The following is a 22986-nucleotide window of genomic DNA, read 5'->3' on the forward strand; positions in this document are numbered from 1 at the left end:
AGGGGCAGCCTCTGTGTGGGGTGGCCAGGGCTGCCCAGTGCCGAACCCAGAACAGAGATTCCAGCCGGCTCCAACCCACCCCCTCAGGGCACCGCTGGGTCCCGCAGCCACCGTGGTGGATCCTTGGGGGAAACATATTCAAGAAAGCGTAAAAAACACTGTGCAGGCAGTGAGGACTGAGCAAAAAGGTGTGTTGAAAACCCTCATTGTGAACACCGAGGTCAGAGAAGAAGGAGGGGCAGGAGGTAATTCAGGCGCTGGAGCAGAGATTCCCCTGCAGCCTATGGAGAAGTCCATAGTGGAGCAAATACCCACACTGCAATCTGTGGAGGATCCCATGTTAGATCAGAGGAATATCTCCTGTAGGAGCTGCGTCCTGTGGAGAGCCCACGCTGGAGCAGGGGAAAAGTGTGAGAGGGAAGGAGGGGCAGAGAGGAGCTGTTATGGAGTGACAACAACCCCCATTCCCCGTCCTCTCTCCAAAGGTGTCTAGAGTGAAGCAGTGAATTGGCAATAAATTAAATTTAATTTTGTCTACAACAGTAGGTCTACTATTTTGCCTAGAACAGTAATTAGTAAGCAATCACTCTGCCTTTATCTCGACCTACGAGCTTTTCTGTTCCTCTTCTTCCTATTTTCCCTGCACCCTGTCCTGCTGAAGACAGGGTGATAATGAGTGATGAGCTGGGTGGGCTTTTGGCATTTCGCCAAGGCTAACACGCCACAGGCTTTTATAAACTCTCCTTCTTAACCCTGTCTTTACATCTTCTGTTGCCTGCCTTCTAAGTCATAGAACTTTTTTGGATGAACAAAATTAATCTCAGCAAATTTGGCCCATTCATCTGCACTTTACGGTGAGACAAATTATACTCCATAAGTGCCTGATCCTATCCTTGATTACAAACAGAGTTTGGAGAGATTAGATTAGCTGCAGATGAGTGCTGAGCATGAAACTTAGGCAAGATTAATGCAATCCTTTATGTCCACAACTATCCTGACATCTTAGGTGTGCATGAGAGGCAGCACATTTCTTCTGAACGGAACTTCGAAGAAAGTTATGCTAGCAGAAGGTTTTGAGCTGTTGTATAAGAGAAGCAACTAGTGAAATCTCCTAGTTCATGTGGTTTGTTGAACTCAGAGTTCCTCTGTGAAGTCTTACAGGTGACAAACTATTTTTTAGATTAGAAAAATGCTAGTCCGGTCTTTAGTTATGTAGATTAAGTAATATACTCAAATAATAACCTTACAATCTTTTTATGTCACAGATAGGAGGTGAGTACACACAATCACAAGTTTATCTTCTCTAAATCCATGCTGGCTAGAATAATACACAGATACACAGATTGTAAGAGAGTATATTAAAGATTTATTGTTAAGGTAACTTCAGTTTGCAGTTCCACAGGTAGGTTATCCTAACAAAAATATCCTGTGTTCCAACACTTGCATTCAAAAAGAAGCATGAAATAGTTTATTGTAGTATTCTCTATTGGGTGTTCATTTATTATAAAATACAGTTGGAACACATGCTGTGGTAATTGGTAAATCTATATACTTCCTCATTATAAAACAAAGCAAAAAAAAAAAAAAATAGAGCTGTCTTTTTAAAAATATGGCTTCATCCAGATGTGTCTAAGCTTGCTGTAATGTCTCTATAACACACTTTTTTGCTGTTCAGTGTCATGAATATCCACATTTTTTGCTTTTCAGTTTAATAAACCACTTCATGTAACCTCTTCAGACTGATGATGTGTTTATAACAGACTGAACTGTTTAACAAAAGTAGCTTAGTCATAAATACTATGAGGTGTATAGATAGGGAACTGTCACCTTCCTCATACCACTGACTATTGTAGTATTCATTCCACCCACTGGAAAAGAATGGAGGTGCAGATATTTTCCTTAAAATTTTCTCAGTGCAGACCAAGGATAGATATGTACATATTCACATGAAGGATACAACTCACACTTTTAAGAGTGTTCTAGACTACATGGATGTCACGTGTATATATAAATGCAAATACAAAAAATGCAAATATAAACCAAATCTGAATATCTGCTAATTAAAACCTTCCTAAAACTACAGGTTGGGGTGTTTTTAAGGGAGACTAGACACCTGAAAGATACTGAGTATATCTTTCATGTTAGTGACTGATGAGGAATATCAATACTTGTTGTATTTTTTTTCCTTTAAATGTTATTTTTTATAGAGTTCTAACCCAAACTACTGTGTAGCTTACCATAACTTTAATAAACAGAATCTTTAATTTAATATTGCTCTGTAACAAGAAGAGGAACCGAAAGTAGTAATGCACTGGGGGGATATGAGGCACATTCCTATACAGCTTGATAATATTTAAGTTTGAGATAATCTAGTGATGTATTACGTGACAAGTGCTGAACAATTTTCAGTAACAAGTCTCTTTTAGCAAAAGACTTGTTTCCAATATACTTTATCCTGAATCAACGAATTGTTGAAGAGTCATTTATTATTACAAGTCATTTCAGGCAGGAAAAACAACGAAACTCAGGTGATACAAACAGAGTTTGTGTGTTTTGTTTGCAGATCCCATGCTGGAGTTGCATCACACAACCTGCAGCAAGTCCAACAGGAATCCTTTGCCTGCTTATATGAGAATGGAAGATGGATAAAGCTACTGAAATCAGCATTACCAGGTTGCTCTGGGACCTGAATGTACCCCTGACTCAGCCCTGTCTGGACACTTATTGAAGACATACTCTGTGTAGGCAGTTCCTGAAACACTCCTTTCTTCAGCTGTCTCAATGTTTCATGGGGCTGTTGACCACTACACAGTCTATTGGGACAAGAAAAGGGGACATTCTTGCCATAAGAGATGTGATAAAGATCAGATCCAATAAAGAAGTGCATCACCTTTCATCACATAACACCTAAAAAAGCAGATCAAGAGAGAAAAATGTGCCTTTAGTAATTCATTTTATTTGCAGATATTCAGTACATGAAGATTGGATTACAATGAAATGTAGGTACAGCATTTTCTTCTATTACACACTAAGATCTAATTCTGCTCCAGTATTTTTTATATCAGTTAATGTTTAACTTCCCCCAATTTATTTTCTTAAAATTTCAGAAGAAATTCTCCACAATTGTATACAGGGAGGGCCAACTTAGTTCCTGTTTAAAGTTTTGATGGAATTGGCATTTTCTCATAAACTATTTTGGCCATAGCAAATTCATATTTTGTAATTAAAATTCCCCAGGGAAGTTTTCAACCAACTCTACTAAGTATCCTCTATAGCCATCCTTTTTCTTAAAACAGCGTTAGGGACAAGACAGGATTGTGGGTAAAATTATTAGGGGTATTTACAATTCAGGTTTGACCAACCTGAGACCTTAAGATAAACTTTCTCCCTGACATTACCTGCATGTACAAATGGCCATCTTTTCTACAAATCACAGCCTGAGGTATTTGTAGGGCAACCAGAGATAAGGAACAGTTAATGGTCAGCTATGAAGCATTCAGTTTGAGGGATTTTTCATGCATCACATGGGAAGTCTGAAGCAGAGATGAGGTAGAATTATCCCAGCTTGTTTTCTTCTCTTGCAAACCCTTCATAATCATAGTCTGTTACTGAGGCAATGTTTCTCCACACAGCAGCTTACTTCACTGCACAATACTAGCACTTTCCCAGGTGCCATATATAATGGACTCAAGATACTGTTTGACTCCCCTTCCTCCTTGAAAACACCCTATGGATCACACATTCAAACATTGTATTAAAGATGTGTAAAACATAAGGTAATGCCTACAAGCAGTGTGTCCAGTAAAATTCTGCGCAGCTGGTCTGTAGGATCATACAGTCCAGATGCAGATAGGTGCCTTTTGGCTCAAAGCACATTCAGTAGAAATGTAATCATTGAAATATGTGTGGAATGTGGCTCTTTACAGAGGAAAATAATTTTGCCATATAGGGGTGATTTTCACTGAAAGCACTAGTTATTGAGATATCAGGGCAAAATACAAGTTTCTCTTGTAAAATCTGGAGGAATTAGAGGTTCTTAAGTATAATGCTGAGCAATTTGTTAACATGGAAAAAACCCACATTTTACTAATCTCAAGTCTAGAAACTGTTAAATCTCTTTTCCTAAAACTTTCCGTTTTGAGACAGATATCCAGCACAGGAAATTTCAGCCTGAGCAGCTAAGGATTAGCAAAGTAAAGTACAAATGAAAGCAGGATGCTAGGATAGGAAGAACTAAGCTACCAAAATAGAAGTAGCATTGCATAAACAGATAATAATATGTCATATTCAGTTCTGCAGATGGAAGTGAGGAGTTCTGCTTGTGCAGCTCTCTGCTGTGCTTTCTTATGAGGAGGGAATTTTTCTTTTCTCCAGAGTATGCATTATTCCTTTTAACCTGCTAGAGAGCTCATTCAGATTGGGTTGGTTTTTATCATTACCCTCTTTGTACTGTTGAATTTCCCTGAAATATGGAACAATTGTTTTAGGTGAGTTCTGCATTAAATTAAACAACCAAAATATACAGTGATGTAGTGGAGTACAGATAAGGGTCAGATAGCAGGGTGACTCAAGTGACAACTTGGAAGCCATGGACCTACCATCATTAAGAATTCTGAGTTTATTTTTCTCCATCTATATTGTGTATCTTGAAGAAGCATTCATAAGAGTGAGACGAAACCAGTTCCTGAAATGGGCAGGAGATTGTGCTATACAATACCATTCAGACCATCAGGCACCTTGTCTTGGAAGCATGCTGCGGGCACTTGCTAGAAGAAATAAGAGTCTATGCTGGTAGAAATAAAGAACTCTTAGAAAAAAATCCCATAGAGCCTCATGCAGTAAGGTTCTGAGAGACCACCTATATTTTTAATAAAACAGTGCACATGTGCATGAGCACTGAGACTTGATTATGTGGAGCGTCAAATTGTAAGAGCATCTGTCATGACTTTAGCACCAGCTACCTAACACTCTCTCCAGGTAATTCTCTGATGACCTCCAGGAGCTAACACAGGCCAGAGACCCCCTCCAGGGGCTATGAGGGTGTAGGAAGCTTCTTCTGGAGACCAAGATGGTCTTATAGTACAGGTAGGATAATCACAGCGTGACTGGGGCCGTGAAATTGAAGAAGGGACTTGGGACTGCATGGTTTGCTAGGCTGCAGGAAGTCTGAGTGCCTTCTGAAGACGTGAGTCTGCAACATGGAGCCCAAAAGTCTGGTATCTTCTGGAAAAAGTGTTCGACATCCTGTTACCCCATTATGCTAATTCAGAGGTCTCTGCTTTACACATATAATTTCTCATTATATGCATTTGGTACAAATACTAGATATGAAATATTTCTGACAAAATTTCTTAAAATGGTTAGGGTTATCCTTTGAGTTATCTTTTGTGATTCATCCTTTATTATCAAACAAATATATTCTACATATTATTCCTAGACTGAAAGTTGATGAATGAGTCTTCATGTATCACAGTTGCTAGGGACTTAGATCTGTACTCTGAAGCCAGAATAAAGCACTGTGGATTGACACAAAGCTTAAAATCTAGCAATTACATGGATTAGTGATTGGATGAAAAATGACATTGTGTTTTTAAAGTTCAGATGCATAAACTTCAGCTGAAGCTTTGTCTGCATACAAAACACTGCCAAAATAAAGAGTATAGCCTGCTGAAATTTCCGCTGGCCTTACCATATGCAAAGATCTGCCAGCTTTTGAGCTTCAGCTTTTCTCTTCTTAAAGGGCAGCATCTGGACTAGCCAAACTGTAGAGGAGGTTTTCATAGAAAGAAGGATGAGTGTTCTTCTTCCTGGATTTATTATTATTTTATGAACGTAAATTACTTTCTGTTGGGACTCCTACTTCTTCAGTACAATTTTGCAGGAGGCTGAAACTCAAAAAAGCTAATAAAAGTATAAGACACAAGGATGATGGAAACATTAAGAAATACATAATTTGAATTTAAAATATATGTATAGTTTGACTTTAAAATCTTTGTACAGAAAAATTGTTACATGTAGTAAATAATACCTCTACTTCATGTTTTTGAGAAAAAAAAAGTTTGTTAGTATGTAATATAAAAGCCAATTTTTGTATTTTTAGTGTATAAAAATGATGTGTTTATACCTGCTGCAGATATAATTGGCTTGAAACTTCTGGGACAATAAACTCCAAACACATTACAAATAAAAATCAAATAACCAGGAGGTTTAAACAAATTCTTTGTTAACGTGAAAGGAGTAAAAACTGTTATATCTTCTTTTTAATAGAAGTTTTGCTGTGTTCAAAGTCTATATCAGTGATTATAATATCATTCATTAGAATGTTTTTTACAAAAGAAAAAAAAAATCTCTTGCTGCACTGATTGAAATGTCTATTTTAAAATTTCAAAGGTCTCCAGCAGAATTAGGTAGTATAATACTAAGTCAACAATTAGAAATGCCACTCTGACCTTAAAGTTGTGTTATCTGAATAAGAAGGGAGGAATGTGATACATGGAAAGCCTGGGACTGCTGCAGTCATTACAAAAAAACCTTGTCACAGGATGTGGTCCAGTGATAAACAAGGTCAGGTTAGCAAGCCATCTGCCCGTGGAATATCATGTCGATGTGTTGTTCTGGGTCTTTTACAGCCACGTTGTTTCCAGTCATTTAGAAACAGAACTAAAATTCCATTGGAAAAGAAATGCTTACTTAACAGTTAGCTAAATGCAGAGCAAAATAGGCAAAAAACAGAAACACAGAAATACATTCTTTGGATGGCAGTGAAAACTGTGTTTGAAAATACTGCCATCTCACACCATGCATCAGTTATGAGTGTTTAAATGGGAAGGAATCTAGGTTCAGCTGTCCTCCTTTGGAAGGTGTCTTTCTGGGAGCTGTTATTGGCACTAGGCTGCATATTCTGGGCTCCTGTGGAGGGAAAGAATTATTATCATTCCTCAGCTGACAGTCTCATGCTCTGTGCACAGTGTGACTGAATTGGCTGGAGTAAAGCAGATCTTATTAAAACTGTGTTTAAGACATTTTCCAGAATGGGACTTTGAAAACACAACACTAACAGAGTCACAACAATGCCTTTCGTTTTCATTACACAAAAGGATTAGTCACATAAGACATAAGGTACAATAAAAGTGCATGCAGAGTGAATATAAAGCCCTTTTCTTGCTTTATCTTTCCTTGCAAAAAAGTAAAATTGTCTTTGATTTTTTGAAAGCAAAGAATTAAATGCATTAAATAAATAAATACATTGTATTTCTCAAATTCTGTCCGTTTTGCAGTTTATTCCCCTTGAAGAGATACAGTGCCTACTGGGTTCATTTGGCATATGCGATTCAATCAAGAAGTAGCTGATATTTTGTGTTCTTTTGCATTACGAGAAATAATTGACTTCCTGTTCAGGATACCATCCAATTACACCTCTCTAATTCCTCTGCAGAGATATTTTTATTCAAGGAAAACTGCACTGGCAAAAATGAAAATGTGAAGTAAAACAAAAGGTATGTTCTATTATCACATGTATTTAAGTTCTCTATATGAACGCATTACACAGGCATCTATCTACATTACAATCATGAAGCATTCATACATTGCAGTATGGGAGGCCCCTTCTTCCCCTAAACCAGTGATAAATTCTGCCTGTCCCTGTTTGAATGCACGTAAGTACCGAGAATGGCCATTATAAGCCTTCAGCAGATTGCAGCTCTTGCATTGCATGTTGCCTGGAGAGTGCTTTTTTTTCTTCTTTCTGGAGAAACGTGAATATCAAAGGACTATGAAAGGATGGGCAGGTGGTGATCTGTGGCCTCACACAATAGTCAGCAGATTTGGCCACCTTTATCAAAGGGAAAAGAAAAAGCAGATTTCTATAGGAGGAACAAGAGCCACCTAACTTCACTGCACCCTCAGGTGCATGACCCTCTTAACTCCTTATAGGTTTCACTGAAATACAGTCAAAGCCAAAACTGGATGCATAAAACACCTTTACTATGCACTTCTTTCAAAAGAGCGTAGGTGGCCCAAGGTTTTTTTGTTTGCTTTTGTTTTGCACTTTTTCAGTATTTTCCAACTTTTATTTCCTTTCTAGTTTCAGTATACATATTTGCCTTCTGAAATATAATCTAGTATATATATTGATTTATCAAATATATAAAATATATTTGATAAAGAATATGATATACAGATAGACATTCTGGATTTCAAAGACTGTCATGATGGGTTCTTTACAGAAAGAAATAGATAAAAACCTGATGAGACTTTTGATACTGGTTTTTAGCACAGGTAGATTTTCACTTGTTATATTTAGAGGAAATTTTTGCTAGTACTTTTGTTAACACATTCCAATGGTTTTCATTCTTTCTTTAGCTGAGAATTGATCTTGGTAGTAAGCATCATAGTGTTGCCCAGAAAACCATTTACATACATGTTTATGGCCATGGAAATTATTTTTAAGTTCAGTTGAATACCTGAGTATTCAAAGGTATGTGTGAATTTTGGTCTCTTGAGAAGAAGGATCCATCCTGAGGAAAACAGATGTTGTATGTCAAGGCTAAAAATAGTAGACAGATGATAAGTCACTGTGGTTTAGCAGAATGCAGCTGATGACCTAACGTGGCTTGGAGGTCTCTACGAGAGGTGCCTAAGATCAGAACCCCACGGTTTTATTCTCTGAATCCATGGTGACTTTATGATGTGAATGGACAAAAGAAGTAACATCTTTTTACTTGCTCAGTCAGCGCATTGGCTAAAGCTTACAATGAATACAAAACTCCTCACTTTAGAGTAGAGCAGTTGCTTAAAGCTAGACATTTTCAAAATAGGAGAAAAAGCATATTAGCCCTATCAACAATGTTTTGTGTGTGAGTGTGACTGAGGGTGGACAAGACACAGCCCTTTCCAGAGTCTTGAGAGTCTATACATAGACCCGGCTCCTCTTAAAAGATTTGTGTAGCCATAAAGAGGAGGAGGAATGGTCACTTTGCTGCATCACAGTCTGATATTCAGTGGTGATCAGACACACAGAAAGAAGCACTATAATAGTAACAGAGGTAGTAAAGGTTCTGTTAAAAGGAAACATAGTTAGGCACAGTATTTTCTCAATAACTGATTAAACAGAAGGCAGAGAGGAAAACATACATCTGCAAAAGGTGGGAATGGTTGAAAGAGATTTGTGAGTTATAAGATTCTTAGAGGAAGCTTTTGAGAAGAGTAAGACTGGGTTATCACTGCTGGCAACAAAGGTAAACTAGAGAAGAAAGCAGAGATAGGCTCTTTCTGAGGAGAAAAGTATGAAAAGTCTTGCAGAATGGAAGAGAAGAAATCTCCTGTTCCCTTTCCAAGTGTACTTGGTAAACTTAAAAATATTTGAACATAAAAACTGATTTTATTGCCCTTTACTGAGAGCAGTGTTCAGTTCTTGGAAAGCAGAGAAAAATTTAAGAAAACTGTGGGAAGAGAAAGACAGACATCTTTAATCTGTCTGCCTGGCAGTTTGGTTTATCTCTTACAGTTAGTCTCAAGTGAAAGGGAAAGCTCACACCACTGCCTCTAATGATATTTTTCATGCGATAAGGAAGAAAGTTATCATAATCACACGTTATAAAAACATCCTTTCCCTAATGTTTTAAGGCAGATACAGGTATTTATTGTCTGTAAGAAACTTTACTCTGTCCCTCAGGGCAAATATTTGACTAGAGTTATGTGAAGCACTCATGTCTCCATGAAATTTCAGAAAATAACACACAAAATTTGGTTAGCACATCTGGAGTTCAGTGTTCATGGTTTTGAGGACGCAGTGTGGGAGAAGTTAAATAATTTCATAAAATACCTCCCAGGATACTCAAGGATACCCCAAAGTCACTTAAACCTTTAAAGCAACTTCTACCTCTTTCCAGTGTAGAGTAGGCAAGAACGATCTCATTCAAATGCCAATGAAATGTTTCCTAAATTTTCTTGCCCAGGAGTGGAAGGAAGGAAAATTTTGAGCTGCTTCCGTGAGAGCAAGGATACTTTGGTATGAGATTTTGATGTAAGTTATCCTAAAGATGGGTACACAGTAAAATCAGAGAAGGTACAAATCAGGGCAACAGTAGTTTTAACAGTCTTTCACAGAAGACTGTTAAAAGAAGAAATAAAAATGTTATGCAATGGATGTCTGTTTTCAAGTGATGAACTAAGCCAATGAAGCGTCTGGTTTTGTAGTTTCCATTGCATTCTCAGTCCATAAATAGAGCCAACAGGAATATTATAGAAAAACTGCTGATAATACAGACATAACAGTTTGCTGCAGAACACTCAATGGAAACAGAATTTATAGCACACAGGTAAAAGAGGAAGTGGTCAGTGACCTACTACACCACTTGGATGCACGCAAGTCTATGGGGCCAGATGGGCTACCGCCAAGAGTACTGAAAGAGTTGGCGGATGTGCTCACCAAGCCTCTTTCCATCATCTACCAGAAGTCATGGCTAATTGGGGAGGTCCCAGTGGACTGGAGAACAGCAAATGTGAAACTTGTCTACAAGAAAGGCCGAAAGGAGGATCCAGGAAACTACAGACTTATCAGTCTGACCTCGGTGCCAGGGAATGTCATAGAGCATATCATCGTGAGTGCCATCACGAGTCATTTACAGAACAACCAGGTGATCAGGCCCAGTCAGCACGGGTTTATGAAAAGCAGGTCCTGCCTAATGAACTTGATCTCCTTCTGTGACGAGATGACCTGCCTGATGGATGAGGAAAAGCCTGTGGATATTGTTTACCTCGACCTCTGTAAAGCCTTTGACACTGTTTCCCACAGAATTCTAGTGAAGAAACTGGCTGCTCATGGCTTGGCTGAGTAAAACATGCTCATGGCTCTGCTGGGTAAAACACCGGCTGGACAGCCGGGCCCAGAGAGTGGTGACCAATGGAGTGAAATCCAGCTTGCGGCCGGTTACAAGTGGTGTTCTGCAGGGGTCAGTACTAGGGCCACTTCTGTTTAACATATTTATCAATGATCTTGAAGAAGGGGTGGAATGCACCCTTAGTAAGTTTGCAGATGACACCAAGTTAGGTGGGAGTGTTGATCTGCTTGAGGGTAGGGAAGCTTTACAGAGGGACTTGGGCAGGCTGGATCAATGGGCCAAGGCAAACTGTGTGAGCTTCAACAAGGCAAAGTGCTGGGTCCTGCACTTCAGCCACAACAACCCCATGCAGCGCTACAGGCTTGGGAAAGACTGGCTGGAAAGCTGTCCAGTAGAAAAGGACCTGGGGGTACTGATTGACGAGAGTCTGAATATGAGTCAGCAGTGTGCCCAGGTGGCCAAAAAAGCCAACAGCATCCTGGCTTGTATTAGGAATAGTGTGGCCAGCAGGAGTAGGGGGCGTGATTGTCCCCCTCTAGTCAGCATTGTTGAGGCCACACCTGTGTTCAGTTTTGGGCACCTCAAGACAAGAAAGACATTGAGGTGCTGGAGAGAGCGCAGAGAAGGGCAACAAAGATGGTGAAGGGCCTAGAGACTAAGCCTTATGAAGAGCGGCTGAGGGAACTGGGACTATTTAGTCTTAAGAAAGGGAGGCTGAGGGGAGACCTTATTGCTCTCTACAACAGCCCAAGAGGACACTGTAGAGAGGTAGGTGCAGGTCTCTTCTCACAGGCAATTAATCACAGAACGAGAGGGAACAGACTCAAGCTGCACCAGGGTGGGTTTAGGTTTGACATTAGGAAAAATTTTTTCACTGAAAGGGCTGTCAGGCATTGGAATAAGCTGCCCAGGGAGGTGGTTGAGTCACCATCCCTTAATGTATTTAAAGGTTGTTTAGATGTGGTGCTTGGAGATATGCTTTAGAGGTGTACTTGGTAGAGTAGGGTTGATGGTTGGACTCAGTGATCTCAAAGGTCTTTTCCAACCTGAATGATTCTATGATCTCCACACACATACATGGTCATCATATAAAAATGAAAGATAACTACAGATGATAAACTTCAAAACATAGCCACAGTGGCAAATTTTTGTCTTGTTATTAAAAATTAGGTTCCATGTAAAACTATTTACACTGGGTATCCATGGACATTTTCTTTTTTTTTTATTTCTCATGTATGAGCCTTTGTTTTTCAAACATCCTTTTTTTTTCCAGTTTTAATCAGTCATCTCTAATGACTCTTTGTTGACATGAACTTTTGGTTATTTGATCATCTCTAGCCATTGCTTATGATTTTATTCTCAATGCTTCTAAATCTTAGGTTCTTTCTTTCTGTTTTTTTCAGAAATGCTTTCCATTTTTGCTGCAAGTCCACAATCTGTGACTTGGCTTGGATGTTTTAATCTGATACTCATTTCTTATTCTCTTTGCCTCCCACACTTCTTCAAATCTTTCCCTTCATGATCCTCACTTAGTTCTTGTGCTTATTATGCAGGTCTTTAACTCCCACACTTGCTGTACGTTTGTTTAGGAAGAATTTATTTTATCTTTTCCATGGTATTTATTTCTTTAGTCTAAAGAATTCAAAATAGATTCCCTACTGTGTGTTATCTTAATCAGAAAGGTAGCACTCCAGGGCTCGCTCTCCAGTAACAATTCCCTCTACACAGCACTTCTCTTTGAGCCTTTAATATTTTACTCCAATTTTACAGAAATTTATAAGCTAGAAGTCTCACAAGTAAATTAAAATTTAGATTTTTTAGCTTTTTGTCATTTAGAGACACTATCTTGCATTTCTTCTCTTGTGTCCTAGGTTACAGTGTAAGATGTGCCCCCCCCCAAAGTATTCTATTACCATCTTCAGGAGCTGCTGACACCAGGTGGGGCGGTGCTCCCTGCCTCCTCCCTCGGGACTATCTTCTGTTAATGGGCACAACAATGCCTTATCGCCTGACCCATCGATAACTCACTCTCCTGTTAATGGCCCGTCAAGGAACTGCCTCACGACTCCCCATCCCATTGTGAGATGCTCCGCCCGGGGGGAAGGAGCCAAGCATTCCATGCTAAATAAAAACTGAGATCTCGAACACCCTAACAGCCTTCTTCCACTGGATTCCCAGAGGAGTTTTTTCCCCCACTGGAGTTTCAGAGGACAAGAGCTACCTACCTACCACTGGACCTTCGGAGGAAGACCAGACCCTTTTACAAGATCGCTGCTTCAACAGAACTACATCCATCGCTTCAGGAGGACTGCAGCCACCAAGTTATCGGACTGCTACTGCCACCCTAACAGGGTGTCAGGTTGTATTTTTCTGACTCTGTCAGTGTAAACCAGTGGGTTGTTTTTTTTCCTGCCTTGTGTTATATATATATATATATTAGTAAAGAACTGTTACTCCTATTCCCCATATCTTTGCCTGAAGGCTCCTTAATTTCAAAATTATAATAATTTGGAGGGAAGGGGGTTGCATTTTCCATTTCAAGGGAAGCTCCTGCCTTCCTCAGCAGACACCTGTCTTTCAAATCAAGACATCTTGAGATGTATTTTAAATGTTCAAATGTTGCATTTGAGCTCTTTGACAGAATGTGGGCCTCAAATTCAGTTGAGGAATCCTATTTATGACAAAACCTAGACAGAATTATTACATATAGGTTAGGAATGGCCACACATCAGATTAGACAATATGATTTTGTACACTTTTACAACACATCAAGGAAAAGAATCTGAAAACTGAGGAGAATTGAGGAGTTGCTCCCAGCAAACACAAAGAAGTACTAGAAATTAATGTTAATGAATGAGTTCCAGTATTTATTCTGAAATTTAACATATACATTTGGAAGGCAAGAACTGTAATGCATGATGAGCACTAGAATTGAGTGGAAAGTAAATTATGGTAAGTGTAGTTAAGGGAAAGATGAGAAACATTGTGGCTTGATTCTTTTTCCAATAAAAGAAATGGAAGTTTTATCACAGACTTTAAGAGCAGGAATGAACCCGGTTTTGTTGGTTTTTTCTAGTATTTAATTCTATATCTTTCCAAGATAAATTAAACAGTCTAAATACAGATTACTAAGATTCATTGAATTGAAGTAATGAATTCGTTGGCCTTTTCCCCTAACAACAGAAAGCAGTTCATGGAATTTTTAAAAACTCAGACAGCACAAGTTGATAGAACTGAAGAGATATCCCTTTGCAGTCTGGATCATATTAGTGATACATAGTAGCGCAGGGCATTTTTTAAGCTTTAAAAACAGGTAACTTGTATTTGGAAAAGAAAAAAAAAAACGAACACCAGCAGATTGGTCAGACTTCTGCTTGAATTTCTATTTATTAAGTAAGACAGAAAGAAAAGTTTATTTATACAAAAATGAAACTAGTGTATGTTGTGCCTCTAAGACTGAATGGTGTGGTTAATTCAGGACTTAGTTCTGTACTTATTTGTTTGATCCCTTAATTCATAACAATTTATATTACTTAATAAGTAAAATTTGGGAGTAGTAAAGTGGCATCTGCTTCAGTACACTGTGATCTTACAATCTGCACTTCCCTAGGTGAATATTCCTTTTCTTCATCAGAAGACAAACCAAAGAAAAGAAGAAAAAAAAGAGACTGAAGCCTGGATTAATTAAAACATAAAACAAAACTGCATTTTGTGAATCAAGTCTAATGTTATTTTATATTTTTATATTATCAATTTAGATAATCAGTTTAAGACATTTTTCTGTTCTAGATGTCCTTAAAATACCTGAAAAATAGTTTAGAGGAATTTTACAGCATCACTAAGGAGCATGATACGCAGTACACATGCAAATAATCTACTTAAGGACCTGCACAATTTAGTCTATTCTACCCACCATAGAACACTACTGTATCATTGGTCCTTGTATGGATCAAAAATGGATGGGTTTTAGCCTTCACTGTTATTGTTTGTGCTTCCTGATGAAGGCAATAAGAGGAAATCCATACTGGGAGATGTTAGGCCAGATATGCATTTTGGATAATATTCCTGCTGTTGATATGGCAGTTGAAAACTCTGATAACGTTTCTAAAAGCTTCCTTAAAATGTTCACTTTTAATTGCATAATCTTCTAACTGTCTCTTTTTACACTACATTTAACTTTTTAAGTCTTCTTCACACTTGAAAATGTGTTGGCTGTCACTTATTTCAAAGAAATTGAAAACTGGAGCTTTGCTCTTTCTTTATATAGTAGCTACGAAGGCCCTTTAAAATCCATGTGACAGTAGATAGCTGTCTAAAGTTTGCAGCAAGAAGACCAACTCTGTGGTCAAAGGCAAGAATTAATTTGTGCTAACTGTGTGGTATTTGTGTATTCCTGCTTTAATTCATAGCCAAGATATCTGGAGTCCCCAAAGAGGGATTAAGGAGACAACTCAGAAATATTACTCTAAAGTAAAACTCTAAGTTCTACATCACTGATATGTAAGGAAAGACTCATCACAAGAAAAAACGGCACAAAAAAGTGACATAAAAACAATGACAGTTAATAAATTTACGGTGAATAATGCCTCATGTATATTTTTGTAAAAGCTGAAATAGTACTTAAAATACAGTGGCCAGAAGTTATTCAGGCTTGAATGACTGCAGGAATTAAGGAAAACTGTAGTAAACATGCAGAAACTTTTCTAAGAGGAGAATGCTCTGACTGAACGTGTTTTGTGTACCAGAAACCAGCATCTGAGAACAAGGAGGGGGAAAGTTCAGAGTATGAAAAGCCATATTTGTTGCACAGAAATCTCATTTCCTGACAGGTTAAAAAAAAAATAAAAATACAAGGTTTTTTGAAGAAAGAAGCAAAAAGAAAGAAGTTCATCTTCAACTCAGGTAAAATCAAAACTGAACACACACCCCACCCCCTAGTTTCCCAAAGTAGGCAATGAGGCATGCAGCAAGAGGGGAAATTATGTTTTGAATCTTTTCTCTCAGCTTGTACTCTGACATGTAGCATGTGGGAGCAGAAATAACATTTAATGCTTTTGCTGTTTCCTGTGGTCAAAGAAAACACAAAAAATCGTTCATCTCTGAATAGCAGCAGTGCTATTGACACCATGTGCTACTGAGTTAGTCTTTGAGCCACGCTTTGGTTATAGAAGCCAGGAAAAAATCTGAGAGTTAAAGCTGATGCCTGATACAAATGGAAGACACAAATTCAGCTGAACTGCTTCCTCATGCTCTGATGGTGTTTGTAACTTGGAAGGGTGTCCCCTGACAGCTACAGCTATGAGAGCCACAGCCACTCGTAGCAACTCAAGTCTCATAAATTAGGGACATTGGCTAAATTTATATCAGCTCTACATTTATATCACCTACAGGTCCAACTGCTCTTCTGGCTCCAAAAAGTGGCTGTATAAATGCAACATCCTATTTTCAATTGTCTAATCAAGAATTCAGTCTTTTCTTTGGTCAGCACAGAACAGTGTTGTATTTGCATTCAGGCAGTAAGTCCAGGTAGAGCAGTTTTGCAAGCAAGTACTCGGAAAGGTTGTAACTAAAGATGGGCCTGGTTATCCGAGACTTGATGTTCATTTCTCACAAACTCCTAAGGTTTCATTTGGGAATGGTGTCATCAGGTGCAGGACACTAACAGAATTCTCTGTTAATGGCTATCTGATAACCTGTGGGACTCCTACATAATCCATATCCTATGCGATAGGTATCATTAAATTTAAAATACCAACGTGTTGAAATGTTTTCAGATCCGAGTGATAATTTGAGCTTCCTTTCAAAGAGAGAATGTCTCCTCTGTTCAGACAGTAATTCAATGTTCCATAGGTTAGCTGGAATCCATTTTAGCAGCACACTGAATAACGCTCTTCAAAGTCAGAACAGAGAAAGGGGGAATTATAGAATGAGATGGGGCTATATATTAAATTATGTAAGTGATCAAATTTCCTCTGCCTCTGAAATGTAAGACGGTTGTAAATCTTTATTTGAAAACTCCCTATTAAATCTACTAACCTAACTAGAAAATCTGTAGTCAATCGTGGTACAAAAATGGGCACTACTGAAAAAGAAACACAAAAATGTCCGCATTGTATCTGTCAAAACAGTATGTTTTAATCTGTTTAGCTGTTTGAGAACAGTGACATTGCACAACCTGTCTATTGTCAGCAGTTTATTAAAAGCCATACACCATACGCTGTCCTTGATCTACATAAGCAATTCATTTCAATAGGTTTGTATGCAGATTAGAATTAGTATATGGGTTCAAAGAACAAGTATTAGTGCTTTGAGAAATTGTCTTCTCTCCTGTGATTTTAAAAAAATATAAATCCGATTCTTTCATTGTCATTCAGTAACTAATTTGTAAACAATTTATATTTTGCCTGAAGTCAGGTAATCTTATCATTATTTAATCTCTTTAGGCATAGACAAATATTGTGATCTGGATGTGTCTATGGGAAAGTGCTGTGTAAACAGCAAGACAACAAAAATAGCAAAAAATAACAAGAAAAAAACCAGAAATATACAGCTGTTGCAAATACTTACAGTTCTGGAGAGTACACTTTTTTTTTAGTTTTTGTGGAGTTGTTACTCACCCTTGCAAAATCAAGCATATGGAGAGAAGAGGAACAGTCATATACAAAAGGAAGACTGATTTTTCAAAAATACGTTGGGATTCTACAGTTATTTCAGCATTGACTATTCCCTGAACCATTTTTTCCTCATTCTTCATGACATAAAAATCTACACACTGAAATGTGACTTTGTAAAGCTGTCACAGTCTTACTCGATAGACCATTTTCTTCTGTCTGATTAACATCATATTCATTCATTTATTGAAATCACTACCTTTCTTCTTACGCTGCTTATGTTTGGATGCCTGAGTTTCTTCTTTTGTGTGAATTCACGTGTTTGCAAAATGGTCTGTCATCGCAGTATTTTTCTCGGCTTTGGAGGCTGAAAAGGAGAAGTGAGCCCACTCTCTTCACTACTTGGCATTGCTAAGCCACAACTCAAGCATTAGCCAGTAGAGCAGGAAACACTCTTAGCTCACCATTACACGCAATTATCCGGGTTAGATAGCAGAGGGGACATGAATCACTCCTCCTCACTTCAACTATCTAAAAGCTGACTAGGAACAAACTGTTCCTTGAAAAGAAGTGATACAACCATAAATTCTTGGGGGAAAGGGCATTAATTTCTTCTTTGGCTTCCTGCTGTGTCAGTGAAGCTATATGCTACCTTCTACAGTAGAGTGCTACTTTATGAGCTAAGCTGTTGGTTGCATCTTGATTGACTTGTGTAAAGTTGTAGAGATGTCTCTGAGAGCAAAATTTGGCCTGCTCTTACTATATTGCTAAGGATTATAGAGAAGATACAAAGAATCCATTTTGTCTCTGAAAGCTAGATCTAGAAGGAATAACAGAAGTAAAAACCAGCCTTTTATTTCTGGATTTGCTCATGTACTATGGTTTCTCTTAACCATAAAAATCCTGAGACTCCGTAGAACTACATCTACTGAATCATTTTTCAGAGATGAATCATACTTTAATAGTTTTCTTTATTAGCATATGGTTTTTCATGTTTATTAAAAAATGTTTTTTTATATTTCAAGTTGATTAACGTGTAAGCTTTTACCTTGCACTACTCAGAACAGGTCAAAAATTTAACAATCAATTTAACAATTTAATAGTAAGTTCTTGATCTAAGTGCCACCAAGACAATATAAAAGCATTTCTTAATCCAAACGCTGTGACAAAAAAGTTTGAGGGGCTTATCTGATAATTCATCATGCATCTTTGATCCAGCAAGCACACAAGTAACTATTTCGAAAACTTTCTGTGGTGTTAGAAATTATTTCCTGCCCTTCACTGAATAGGAATTGACTGATCATTGCAGTCTGTAATCAGTAACAAATCAATGGCAGCCCAATCAGAGTGGGTATGAGCTCTGGGATTTTTTTTTTTTTAAATTTAGATGCTGTAGGAACAGAATTGCATTTTAAAATATTACAACAGACTGTCAAGATTTAAAAAAATTACACACAAAATCATCCACAGCACAAAAAAAGAAATGGGAAAAAAGTGCCTAGTAATCACATTGCTATTTAGCATTTTAAGATAGGAAAGATTTCTAGTCTATCATGCTGCTAAAATGAAATGGTAACATATTTCTTCATGTATACAAATAAGAAAATATTGAACTATTATTTTCAGCAAACAAAAAAGTAATTTGGAGTGTTACTTGAGCTGCTTGTTATTTAAAATGCTGAACACTATGTATAATATAGTAGAACATACATGATTTTAGGACATATAATATCATAGAACATATACGATTTTAAGTTGATTACTTAAAATCTGAGGGTTCAAAAATGGTGATTCATTTTATAAGGTACCAAATAACAGAAAATGTTAACTATTAGTAAAACAGCAGATTTTAGCAAAGTGGGTTTATTTATCCATTTAGATAAATTATCAGATAATACTTAGATGGTGAGAAAAGTCACAGGAAATTATTTTGAAAGCTACAATATTGGCATTGACACTGCCATTGAACTCTGGAAATTTCACAATTCCATTACATAATCATCGATGGCAAGTGATTTTGAGAAGAGAATAAAAACCACAGAATAAATCTTAAAAATAATTTTGATTCACTGGTATAATGAAATCATTAAAAATTAGACTGTGAAAAGATACCGAAAGCACACAAACCAGTATATTCATGTTACGGTGCTGCAGGCATGAATAAGCTAGTGATACTAATGGTGAATGCTAAGCACTTGCTAAAGTAGTAGGATAAGATTCCCAGATACAACAAGCTTTCATAAATTTTCATGGTGTCACGAAAAGATATTATCTCTATAGGTTCATGGTCTTTGCTAGACATGGGATTTACTTCAGTAGAAAATGGAGATTACCTTGAAATTTTCCACAAATTATGAGATGGTTATACCATTGTTTTTCTGTCTGCATATGTACCTTTGTGAAAGGTGACAAATAACAGGAAACATGAGCGGAGAAGAACAATGAGGCTTATTCTTGTTAGCATCACAGAGACATGGTGGGATGGCTCCTATGACTGGAGTATTGAATCACAGAATCACAGAATGGTAGGGGTTCGAAGGGACTTCTGGAGATCATCTACTCCAACCCCTCTGCTAAAGCAAGTTTGCCTACAGCAGGTCACACAGGACTGCATCCAGGCAGGTTTTGAATACCTCCGGAGTAGGAGACACCACAACCTCCCTGGGCAGCCTGTTCCAGTGCTCTGCCACCCTCAGAGCAAAGAAGTTTTTCCTCATGGAAAGGAAGGATACAGGCTCTTCAGTTATGACAGGCAAGGGGGACAAGAAGGAGGTATCACTCTCTATGTCAGTGACCAGCTGGAGTGCATGGAGCTCTGCCTGTGAATGGATGAGGAGCCAACTGAGAGCTTATGGGTCAGGATGAAAGGGAAGGCAAGGACAGATCACATTATAGTTGGGGTCTGCTACAGGCCACCTGTCCACGAAGACTAAGCAGATGAGACCCTCTACAGACAGAAAGGACCAGCCTCACATTCACCAGCACTGGTCCTCATGAGGAACTTAAACCACCCCAGTATCTGTTGGAAGGACAAAACAGCAGGGCATAAGCAATCCAGGAGGTTCCTGGAATGCATTGATGATAACTTCCTTCTCCAAGTGATAGAGGAGAGCAGAGGTGCTATGTTGGACCTTGTTCTCAACAACAAGAAGGAGCTGGTAGCAAATGTAAAGCTTAAGGGCAGCCTTGGCTACAGTGACTGTGAGATGGTGCAGTTCAAGATCCTTAGGGCAGTGAAGAGAGTGCACAGCAAGATCACTGTCCTGAACTTCAGGAGAGCAGACTTTAGCCTCTTCAAGTAACTGCTTGATTGAGCACCATGGGATACAGCCCTGGAGGGAAGAGGAGCCCAAGACAGCTGGTTAATATTCAAGGATCACCCCATTCAAGCGCAGGAGTGATGCATCCTGACAAAGAGGCAGTCAGGCAAAAATGCCAGGAGGCCTGTGTGTATGGACAAGGAGATCCCAGATAAACTCAAACACAAAAACGGAGTCTACAGAGGGTGGAAGCAAGGACACGTGGCCTGGGAGGAATACAGAGAAATTCTCCAAGCATCCAGGGATCAGGTTAGGAATGCCAAAGCCCTGACAGAGTTAAATCTGGCCAGGGAAATCAAGGGCAACAAGAAAAGCTTCTATAGGAATGCCAGTGGTAAAAGGAAGACTAGTGAAAATGTAGCCCTCTCCGGAAGGAAACAGGAGACCTTGTTACCCAAAATATGGAGATGGCTGAGGTACTCAATGACTTTTTTGCCTCAGTCTCCACAGTGACAAGTCCTCCAGCCACAGTGACAAGTCTCAGAAGGCAAAGGCAGGGACTGGCAGAATGAATAACCTATTGTAGGAGATCAGGTTTGAGACCATCTAAGGAACCTGAAGGTGCACAAGTCCATGGGACCTGAAGAGATGCATCCGCAGGTCCTGAGGGAGCTGGCAAATGAAGTTACTGAGCCACTATCCATCATCTTTGAGAAGTTGTGGCAGTCTGGTGATGTTCCCACTGACTGGAAAAGAGGAAACGTAACCCCATTTTTAAAAAACAAAAAAAGGAAGACCTGGGGAAACTACAGGCCACCTCTGTGACCAGCAAGACCATGGAACAGATCCTCCCAGAAACTATGGTAGAGCACATGGAAAATGAGGAGGTGATTGGTGACAGCCAACATGGCTTCACTGAGGGCAAATTGTGCCTGACAAATTTGTTGGCCTTTGACAATGGGGATACAGCATTGTGGATAAGGGGAGACTAACTGATGTCATCTATCCAGACTTGTGCAAAACATTTGACACTGTTCTGTACGTCATGGTTTCCTCTAAATTTAAGAGACGTGGACTTGATGAATGGGTCACTCTGTGGATAAGGAATTGGCTGAATGGTCGCACTCAAAGAGTCATGGCCAATGTTTTGATGTCTGAGTGCAGACCAGTGACAAGTGATGTTCCACAGGGGTCAGTATTGGGATTGGTGCTGTTTAACATCTTTGTTGGCAACATGGACAGTGGGATTGAGTGCACCCTCAGCAAGTTTGCCAATGACACCAAGCTGTGTGGTGCGGTTGACAGGCTGAAGGGAAGGGAAGCCATCCAGAGGGACCCTGACAGGCTGGAGAGATGGAACCATGCAAACCTCCTGAAGTTCAAGGCCAAGTGCAAGGTCCTGCACCTGGGTCAGGGCAATCCCAAGTGCAAATACAAGCTGGGCAATGAGTGGATTGAGAGCAGCCCTGAGGAAAATGACTTGGGGGTGTTGGTAGGTGAAAAACTGAATATGAGCTAGCAATGTGCACTGGCAGCCCAGAAAGCCAATCACAGCCTTTGCATCAAAAGAAGCATGGCCAGCAGGTCGAGGAAGGTGATTCTCCCCCTCTATTCTGCCCTGGTGAGACTCCATTTGAACTACTGCATCCAGCTCTGGATCCCTCACTACAGGAAAGACCTGTTGGAGTGGGTCCAGAAGAAGGCCACAAAAATGATCACAGGGAAGGAATACCTCCCCTATGAGAACAAGCTGAGAGAGTTGGGATTGTTCAGCCTGGAGAAGAGAAGGCTCTGGGGAGACCTTACAGCAGCCTTCCAGTACTTAAAGGGGAGCCTACAGGAAAGAGGGGGAGGGACTCTTCACAAGGGTATGCAGCGATAGGACAAGGGGTAACGGTTTTAAACTGAGAGAGGGTAGATTAAATGTAACAAATAAGTTCTTCACTGTGAGGGTGGTGAGGCACTCGAACAGGTTGCCCAGAGAGGTTGTGGCTGCCCCCTCCCTGGAAGCATTTAAGGCCAGGCTGGATGGGGCTTTGAGCAACCTGGTCTAGTGGAAGATGTCCATGGCAGAGATTTGGAACCAGATGATCTTTGAGGTCCCTTCCAACCCGAGCCATTCTATGATTCGATGATTCTGTGACTATTGGAATGGCATCAGCATAGCCCACTCCATCATAGTTTTGAGTTGGATATAGGTTCCCTACATGTCCTGAATATACAGAAACAGACTTCTTTCATCACAACTGAGATGTATAGCTGGACTCTGACTGT

The sequence above is a fragment of the Leptosomus discolor genome, chromosome 2 (assembly GCF_034619465.1).
Source record: "Leptosomus discolor isolate bLepDis1 chromosome 2, bLepDis1.hap2, whole genome shotgun sequence".
NCBI classification, from domain to species: domain Eukaryota; kingdom Metazoa; phylum Chordata; class Aves; order Leptosomiformes; family Leptosomidae; genus Leptosomus; species Leptosomus discolor.